Source organism: Macrobrachium rosenbergii, chromosome 4 (genome assembly GCF_040412425.1).
Source record: "Macrobrachium rosenbergii isolate ZJJX-2024 chromosome 4, ASM4041242v1, whole genome shotgun sequence".
Taxonomy (NCBI): domain Eukaryota; kingdom Metazoa; phylum Arthropoda; class Malacostraca; order Decapoda; family Palaemonidae; genus Macrobrachium; species Macrobrachium rosenbergii.
The window spans coordinates 4,240,001-4,250,000 of NC_089744.1; the positions used below are offsets into that span (position 1 = coordinate 4,240,001).

At 34.4% G+C, this 10,000-nt stretch overlaps 1 pseudogene; it reads right to left on the bottom strand.

The window, feature by feature from the left end:
* Positions 1-1,497: 1,497 nt before the first annotated feature.
* Positions 1,498-2,912, bottom strand: LOC136830055 (uncharacterized; annotated as a pseudogene).
* Positions 2,913-10,000: the final 7,088 nt, after the last annotated feature.

Genomic DNA, 10,000 nt, shown 5'->3' on the forward strand with positions numbered 1-10,000 from the left:
TCTCTCTCTCTCTCTCTCTCTCTCTCTCTCTCTCTCTCACTTCATAAAATGAAATAATGAAAGTCAGGTAAATGACAGAATTCTCTACAAACACACCACTCAAGTCTGCGAGGAGCGGTTTCTGTTGAAAGCAGAGGTTTCGTGTCCCAGAATTCCTTTCTAAACTGTAAACGGAATCCATATTCCCCCTCTGTGGTTCCTAGCCTTTTTTGGAGGCGGCCCCAGTTATGCATTTCTAGCCATGTCGCGACTCCGCTGGTTTTATCCTCTTTATATTACTGGATGTCCACCAGCGGTTCCAGAAAAAAAATTTTTTTGGGGGGGGGCATTTTCAATTTTTATATATATACACACACACACACACACACATATATATATATATATATATATATATATATATATATATATATATATATATATATATATATATATATTTATACTTATATATATATTGTTTCTTTAATCGATATTTTTATTTTTTCCCATTTTTATATTCATTTATGTCATTATCTAAATCTTCAGTATTATTATTTTATCATTACTTTTCATGGGGGCACGTGCCCAGGTGCTCCCCCCACCCTCCTTGGTCCGCTAGTTATGTAAGTTGTAAAAGCGGGAGGCAAGAGGGGAGGGAGGGACGTGGCCTGATTGCGTTTACAGGCTACAAGTTAAAAAAAGTATACCTTAGTTTTACCAGACCACTGAGCTGATTAACAGCTCTCCTACAAAACGCTATTCACCGAACGCGTACAGTACTCGGGGATACCAACGATGAATATGCATTTGTATTACTTTGTTTAAATAAATATATATAGATATAAAGAAAAAGATTATTCCATGCGTTTAAATTGATTTACGAGGGAAGAATTCTGGTAAAACAAATATTGTTTGTGACACTCGTTAGAAATGCCTTGTTATAAATTCATACAAACAAATATTTGCATATGTATATACATAAAATTGTTATCAAATACGGTCTAGGATCTCACCTTTTTTCCTGAATAAATTCGAGCATTGAACGTCTGGTAATTTGATGACCTGGCGACCCCAGGAATAATGACCCCCTTTGGGCCCGCGACCCCTCGGTTGGGAAAGGGTAATCAAGATACATGAATAGAATGTCCTTCTATGGTACACATAGACATACGCATTTCTTAATCAGATTATTAAACAACTTTTATTTTAGAACGTTTTTATTTTTCCATTATCAAATTACGATGCTAAATTAGGCCGAGACTCTTAAGTTTAAAGACCTCTAGAGACGACTTACAGATGATATCTTCCGACATTCTCTGATGCGGTCTTTTATGAAGAGGTGCAGCGAATATTGTTGTTCCTTTAGAATATTTCAGTGCCCATTGCTAACAAAAAAAAAAACTTAATTCATGCTATAAATTAAACACAGTTTACTAGACACTTTGGATTTGATCATGGGATTTTGTTAAAATCATTTATTCCATTTTAGGAGTATTTTTTGCAAGAGGTTAAGAAGACCAATTATTTAAGAAACATTTTATAATTACTAGGTTTTATAACAAAGCAATTACGAAGTTATCATTGCAAGTGTATTCATTATTAACATCATAAAGGTATTTCGATTTAATGAAGATCTTAACCAAAATTGCCGAAACCTCCGTAAGGTCTATGGAAGCCTCCAGAGAAAGGTCGTCCGTAGAACCTATGGGCTTCTGGTTCAGGTTCTGCACTTCGCCTCCAGCGTCTGTGGAATCCGAAGGATGAGCCAAAAGGCCTGCTTCCAAAGCCATGGTGTCCGAAAGATGGAGAAGCTTCGGGTTCAGGCTCTGCATCAGCCTCTGGATCAGCGCTACGCCTCCAGCGTCTGTGGAATCCGAAGGATGAGCCAAAAGGCCTGTGTCCCAAAGCCATGGTGTCCGAAAGATGGAGAAGCTTCAGGTTCAGGCTCTGCATCAGCCTCTGGATCAGCGCTACGCCTCCAGCGTCTGTGGAATCCGAAGGATGAGCCAAAAGGCCTGCGTCCAAAGCCATGGTGTCCGAAAGATGGAGAAGCTTCAGGTTCAGGCTCTGCATCAGCCTCTGGATCAGCGCTACGCCTCCAGCGTCTGTGGAATCCGAAGGATGAGCCAAAAGGCCTGTGTCCAAAGCCATAGCGTCCGAAAGATGGAGAAGCTTCGGGTTCAGGCTCTGCATCAGCCTCTGGATCAGCGCTACGCCTCCAGCGTCTGTGGAATCCGAAGGATGAGCCAAAAGGCCTGTGTCCAAAGCCATAGCGTCCGAAAGATGGAGAAGCTTCGGGTTCAGGCTCTGCATCAGCTACGGCTGTGGCCTCAGGCTCTGGATCTGCACTTCGCCTCCAGCGTCGGTGGCCAAATGAGGAAAATCCTCCCAAATGAGAGCCAAAGCCACCATTGTAGAATCCGCGATTGAAGCCTGGATCAGCTTCTGCCTCTGGGTCAGCAACGCCATTTGCGATGCAGAAAGAGGCAATCACAGCAACAAGTACCTGTAAGTAAAAATTTAATTTTCTTAAGGTAAAAGAAGAAAAGTTATTAAGCAATGATCTTAAACACGAAGTCTTGTCTATAAGTCCTTCCTAAATTGTATGCTGTCATTACCATCTAATCTGATTATGCAGCTGAATGCATATTATGCTTAAAATGAGACCTACTTATTATTATTATTTTTATTATTATTATTATTCCGAAGATGAACCCGTATTCATATGGAAAGCCTACTGATAAGTTTCAGTTATACGTGCAAGTCGTTTAAAGCAATGAGGACTTACGAGTGTCTTCATGTTGATGTTCTTCCAGAGCAGGACTGGAGAGAAGTGATTTCCAGGCCGACGGTGGACGCTTTTATACAGCTGGCTGGAGCCACAGCGTAAATCCCCGTTCTTTCCCAACCGCTCGACTGTACGCTGTACTCCATTCCCCCACCAATCCCCGCAACAATCCTAGTGCTATCCCTTCTTCCCCCAACCAAACCCCAAGCGATTATTTTCTGAAGCTCCCGGCTCCTTGATTTTTCTATGATCAGACGTTTTCCTCTTTTTCATTGTTTGAACCAAGTGAAGAACAGAGGAATTAAAAGGTTAATAGCTGGACGTTTTATTTGCCAATACTATGGCATTTGAGTGACAAAGAAAGAATAAAAGTGGTAGAGAGTGCGTAATTAACTTATAGTTATGTTATTTATAAATATATATATACACACACACATATATATATATATTATTATATCCATCTGTCTGTTGTTCTATCTGTCTATCTATCTATCTATCTATCTATCTATCTATCTATGTATATGTATATATATATTATATATATATATATATATATATATATATATATATATATATATATATATATATATATATATATATATATATATAGATCATCATTCACCTTGCACCCAGCTGTTCTTCGCTTAACGTACCTGCTGCAACCTCTGTTTATACTCCCCTCCCCAAATCTCTCTCTCCCCCCCTTCATTGGTTGCCTGTGTCAGTTTGCTTAACACTATCGGTGTGGTTCGGTGTCTTTTGCTCTTGTATTGGCCCTCTCCTTCTTATGCTGTTTTGTTCTTTTTTAAATACTTTTTTTTAGATACCTTTTAAGTGTTTTTACGATTGTCCTTTTTTTTTTAATTGTCCTTTAACGTGGTGTTTATTATGTAATGAGTATACATTTTAGTTTCTATACGCAATTACTGTTTAAGTTCATCGCTTTTTCAGCCTGGAAAATGTATCAAGAGATACGAAACGTCGGCGTAAGAATGAATGGATAAAGATAAAGAACGCCTTTCCGTTACTCCAATTTGCCTATATTTTTTTTATATTTGTATATATATACATTTATTTACGTATAAATATATAAATTTTATTATAAATAATATTGCTAAGGCTCAGGAGGACATATCATTTCAGGTAGGAATTAGCGGTAATTTCAGTCTGATGACGAGGTTATTAACCTGGAAAGTTCGTAAAATAAAATGTTTTTCCTAGTTGTATATATATATATATATATATATATATATATATATATATATATATATATATATATATATATATATATATGTATGTATGTATGTATATATTCGTGTATGTACATGTGTATGAGCTTTTGCTTTCTAAACTTGAAGTTTGTATTGTTTCATCCACGAATACTCTGCAGTACTCATTCCTCTCAAATTCTATCACTTAAACAAACTCGTCGAAAACAACCAATGCTGTCTCTGTTATGATCAAACCCAGGATAATATGACGGTGAATTTCACCTCTCCTTTCTCATCAGATATGAAGACATTTCGGAGAAAGTATTTAATTTTTAATTACAATAAACGGTACTGAAACATTCGGCTTCTATAACGAGTAAGAGTGATTGAAAAAAGACCAGCTCATTTAACAACAGTGTCGTAGTTCTTGTCCAATTTCACCGTCAAAGAACAGTCTTTCTATCTGTTGTTTTTGAGAATAATCAAATTTAATGAAAAATGTAATATTCATAACTACGTTGATTAGACTTTTTCCCGTGTTTTAATTATCTTTTGAGCGTGGTGGCCTTTGTGGACCGCTGAGAATAGGAGTCGTGGCTAATCGACTCTTCATTGTGGCCTTATGCCTTCCCAACACTATCCCTCCCCACCCCCAAACACCACACCCATCCAGCACTAATAGCCCGTCTCTTGCTCCACACCTGTTTGTTGCGTGTTGGACTGTCATGCTTTTAGTTCATATGCAGCTTGAACCATTTACCCTGACAATAACCATTGATCTGATGATGAAAGTATTAGCTCAAATGACAGTACCTATATAGTACCTATATAGTTATGCAATAATTATCACACGTCGAACGACTTTTGACATGTAAATATTCATACGCGGAAGGAATCACAATTAATGTAGTAATAAATGCAAACATAGTGTGGGATCTCTAAGAACCCTGAACTCGTTTGCTTGTTTTCAGTGGGCGAGAAGTTTCCCGAAGTGGTGAGATTCCCCAAGCTTCAATTTGCATTTTGTTATATTTGTGGCTTTGTTTTTTTCTTTGATTTTTTCCATTAACAATTTTTCGTTACGTTTTCATTCCCGAACAGAGCAGATTTTATGTGAAGTGTTAAACAAAGACACTCATTATAGATACTTCACTACTCCACTCGCAAACCGTCACAACAACACTAGGTAATAGATTTGCAATAGTATTAAATTCATAAAACGAAATTGATAGGCATTTTGGTGATGTTTCTTAGTCTCAAACGTGTCAGTTACGGAGGCCTACTCCTTGTGGGGTAGACTCGAAAATATGCAGTCAGTCATCCAGAGTGACTGTTGCAATCGGAGTTTCCAAATGTCTTTTCCATCTGTACTAGGAAAAAAGCATACCATAAAGTATAAATCTTTGAGCAAGAATATAATAATAATAAACTAATTTTCACACTTTATAATTTCTATCTTTCTTTCTTTGTTAATATACGTATTCATTCATTTGTTACTCTTTATTTAATTATCTGTTTATTTGTTCATTCTTTTATTAATCTTTTGCCTACATCCAAAAGAGTTGCAAAACCTGGATCGAGTTATGAAACGAAAACTTTTGGGTGTGGGTACGGTACCGACACGATCAGTATTTTCAGTTTGTAATAATATATTAATAATATATTACTATAATATATTACTATAAGTGTTTGTTCAGGTTTTTAACGATGGCGATGTTTCTAAAGCAACCTTCAACGGATGAAAAATCCATCTCACAATTATCACGAGCTCTTGAGTGGTATTTCGTCAAACTGATTAGGATGGGAGAGACATGAACTGGAGTTTTCAGATGAACTCAGCGCCGTATTATTCAGTAAAGTCGTTTACGTATTCACTCCTTCATTCTTGAACATGTGATTTAGTCTTTTGCTATTTGTTGTTTTCTGCTCGTTAATCCATAATTATTTTTTATTTTTGGTTGTAATGATGCGCCTGCATTTCAAAACTATTGTTAGTTTAACATTGTAATGAAGAGTTTAACTTTCTCAACTTACTTAAATGTTTCTCTCTCTCTCTCTCTCTCTCTCTCCTCTCTCTCTCTCTCTCTCTCTCTCTCTCTCTTCATGGGTTTATCTCTATCTTTATAACGCACTCTGTTAGCATGACCGCAAGTATATTCCTTAAAACTTTCAAATCTCTGTCAGTCAGTTTTATTGTTCTAAATTAAGCCATCTTTTTTACTCTATGCTCAGCTGTATATATTAACACATCTACCAAGTACTAGCTTTACAACATTTATCGTCGAATATTTCGTACACACAATGAGCGTTCGTAACCATATATGTCGCTACCATAGATATATAGTCCAGGAATTCCCGAGTTATTGAATCACGATGTGTGTGTGTGTGTATGTGTGTGTGTGTGACGTTATGACAGTTAATTAGTGTTAGAATAAAATACCTTCCGGTGAAATCTTTCTTTGCATTCAGACAGAAAAAAGCTGAACCACAGAAACTTCAACAGACATATGAGCGGACCAACTTGAACGACAATGAAACAAAAACGTTAAAAAAATACTCTTTCACTTTAATCTCGTTTTCTTTCGTGGGTCTTATGTACTCTGATATACTCACCATTGCAAATTATCCTCCTAAAGCTCTCAGTCTCACCCTTACAACGCTGGAACTAATACATTTATACTCCATCGTCCGTTCCCAGAATCCTCCTGATGCTACAAACTTTAATATCTTCTCTGGTTCCGTCCCTTCAGTGAGTTCTTTAAATTCTTGCGCAAGACGTATATATATATGTATATATATATATATATATATATATATATATATATATATATATATATATATATATATATATATACATATATATATATATATATATATATATATATATATATATTTATATATATATATATATATATTTATTTATATATATATATATATATATATATATTCACACATATTAATATATTTCATACGTGTGTTTGTATGTGTACGTGTGTATGTGTGTATGCTTGTATACTACAGTGAGAGCAGTTTCTGTTGAAAGCAGAGGTTTCTTGTCCCAAAATTCCTCTCTAAACTGTAAACGGAATCCATATTCCCCCTCTGAGGTTCCTAGCCTTTTTGGAGGCGACCCCAGTTATGCATTTCCAGCCATGTCGCGACTCCGCTAGTTTTTATACTCTTTATATTACTGGATGTCCACTAGCGATTCAAGAAAATGTTTCTACTGGCAGGGCACAAATTTTCATATTTACACACACACACACACACACACACATATATATATATATATATATATATATATATATATATATATATATATATATATATATATATATATGTATATATATATATTGTCACGATGAGTATCAAGTACCTGTTATTACACAACTAATCTCAAAATTCAAAAATATACCTCACTTCAGCCAGATACCTGAACTCTCATAACATTAATTATTACGACTGAGTACTCTAAAGGTAACAGTGATCCCTTAAGAAAAGCTTATTTATTACTTGAAAAACCAAACTAACTCTATCAGAATATGTGTGAGGTATCAAAAATTAAACTAGAAATATTCTAGAGCAGAAGGGCATCACTCCATCAAAAAACTCTGTTTCCCTGGTATTAATTCACTTTTGCAAAACTAAAGAACAAAACATGTTTATCGCTTTGCCTTATGCACACACAATCAATCCTATTCACTGGTGATCAGTAAATGAAACACTGTTTTTCTAAAAACATTAAATACAAAATTTATTTTTAAATTCAAGTTTATAATTAGTTTACAATTAATTAGAATTCACAATCTGAAAAATTTATTATTACTTGAAAATAATACAACTCTCAATTAATTCTTGAATTAAATTATGAAACAAAACTAACTCACAAAAACTTTATCAGGAATTTAAATTAATCAAGCAAAATTTAAACTATCAAGAATTACTCAAGATTTGAAAAGAAAATCTTAATAAATGAAATCAAGTATGCAATGTTAAATTATACCAAGAAATATTTAAAACGTTACGTAAATAAATGTTACATCACAAACAAACATGAAAAAAATAAAGAGATTGTAAATAGAAAAAAAATATAAGATTTATCAATAATGATTTCACTTGGTAAAAATTTCCTAATTTATCATACCATGGTATTAATAAGCAAAATTCACGTTACCTTACACAAACTTGTGAAAACCTCTGTAAATCACTTGCTGCAGCTGCGTTACCACAAAACACACTTTTTACCAGGTGCCGTTACAAACTAAATAACTTTACTAAATTCAGATCTCAAAAGTTAATGCTAATACGTGACCACAAAACACTACGTTAAAAGTAATCTCTTTCTAAGAACGAGGGAGAGAGAGGGAACCAAATCAACTGGTCTCAGAAATCAGAATGAAACAAATTTTAGAATTCCAGTAACACGTGAAACAATTACATGGTGTCATTAAAGCATTTTGGGTGCGAGATACAAAAAGTTCTAGAAGCAGGAAGTGACGTCATTAAAGCATTTTGGGTGCGAGATACAATGGAGAAGCTTCTAGAAGGAAAATGACGTCATCCCAGCAAAACGTTTTGAACGCAATCTTACAAAACATGGCGTAACTGATCAAGACACGTATTTTTTCTCTCAAAGTGGCGTACGTGACTCGAACATGTAACAACTTGAAATCACTCGTCTTGAGCTCGTATGGGACGAATCGGCATTTGTTTTCCAAACCTGTCATCACTAACCCAAAACAAAGCGCTATCTCTTATCTCAACTGATGACAATTGAAATGAAACAAGTCCTTGCTGGACACACACACGTGTTCACATACTACGCTTTTATCAAGAAAGATATTTGTTCTAAACTACGTTGCTATTAAAACTGTATTATCAATTCTAAATTATGCTATTAAATTATTTAAACATTAGTTCTTTTGAGATCTGATGCCAAACTAAATATGACACTTCAACAATCATTATCATTACACATAAAACATGATAAAAAAAAAGTAAATATGTCAAAATTATAGGAGGATATACGTATTACAAGGAAACATCAAAAAATATATATGATAATATATATATATATATATATATATATATATATATATATATATATATATATATATATATATATATATAATTTCTTTAATCGATATTTTTATTTTTTCCCATTTTTATATTCATTTATATTATTATCTAAATCTTCTATATTATTATTTTATCATTATTTTTCATAGGGGTACGTGCCCCGTGCTCCCCCCTCCTTGGTCCGCTAGTTATGTAAGCTGTAAAAGCGGGAGGCAAGAGGGAGGGACGTGGCATGATTGCGTTTACAGGCTACAAGTTAAAAAAAGTATACCTTAGTTTTACCAGACCACTGAGCTGATTAACAGCTCTCCTACAAAACGCTATTCACCGAAAGCGTACAGTACTCGGGGATACCAACGATGAATACGCATTTGTATTATTTTGTTTAAATAAATATATATAGATATAAAAAAAAAAGATTAGTATATACATTTAAATTGGTTTAATAATGAAAAATTCTGGTAAAACAAATATTGTTTGTGACACTCGTTAGAAATGCCTTGTTAAAAATTCATACAAACAAATATTTTTAATGACCTCATTTGGGCCCGCGACCCCTCGGTTGGGAAAGGGTAATCAAGATACATGAATAGAATGTCCTTCTATGGTACACATAGACATACGCATTTCTTAATCAGATTATTAAACAACTTTTATTTTAGAATGTTTTTATTTTTCCATTACCAAATTACGATGCTAAATTAGGCGGAGACTCTTAAGTTTAAAGACCTCTAGAAACGACTTATAGATGATAACTTCTGACATTCCCTGATGCGGTCTTTTATGAAAAGGTGCAGCGAAAATTGTTGTTCCTTTAGAATATTTCAGTGCCCATTACTAAAAAAAAAAAAAAACTTAATTCATGCTATAAATTAAACACAGTTTACTAGACACTTTGGATTTGATCATCGGATTTTGTTAAAATCATTTGTTCCATTTTAGGGGT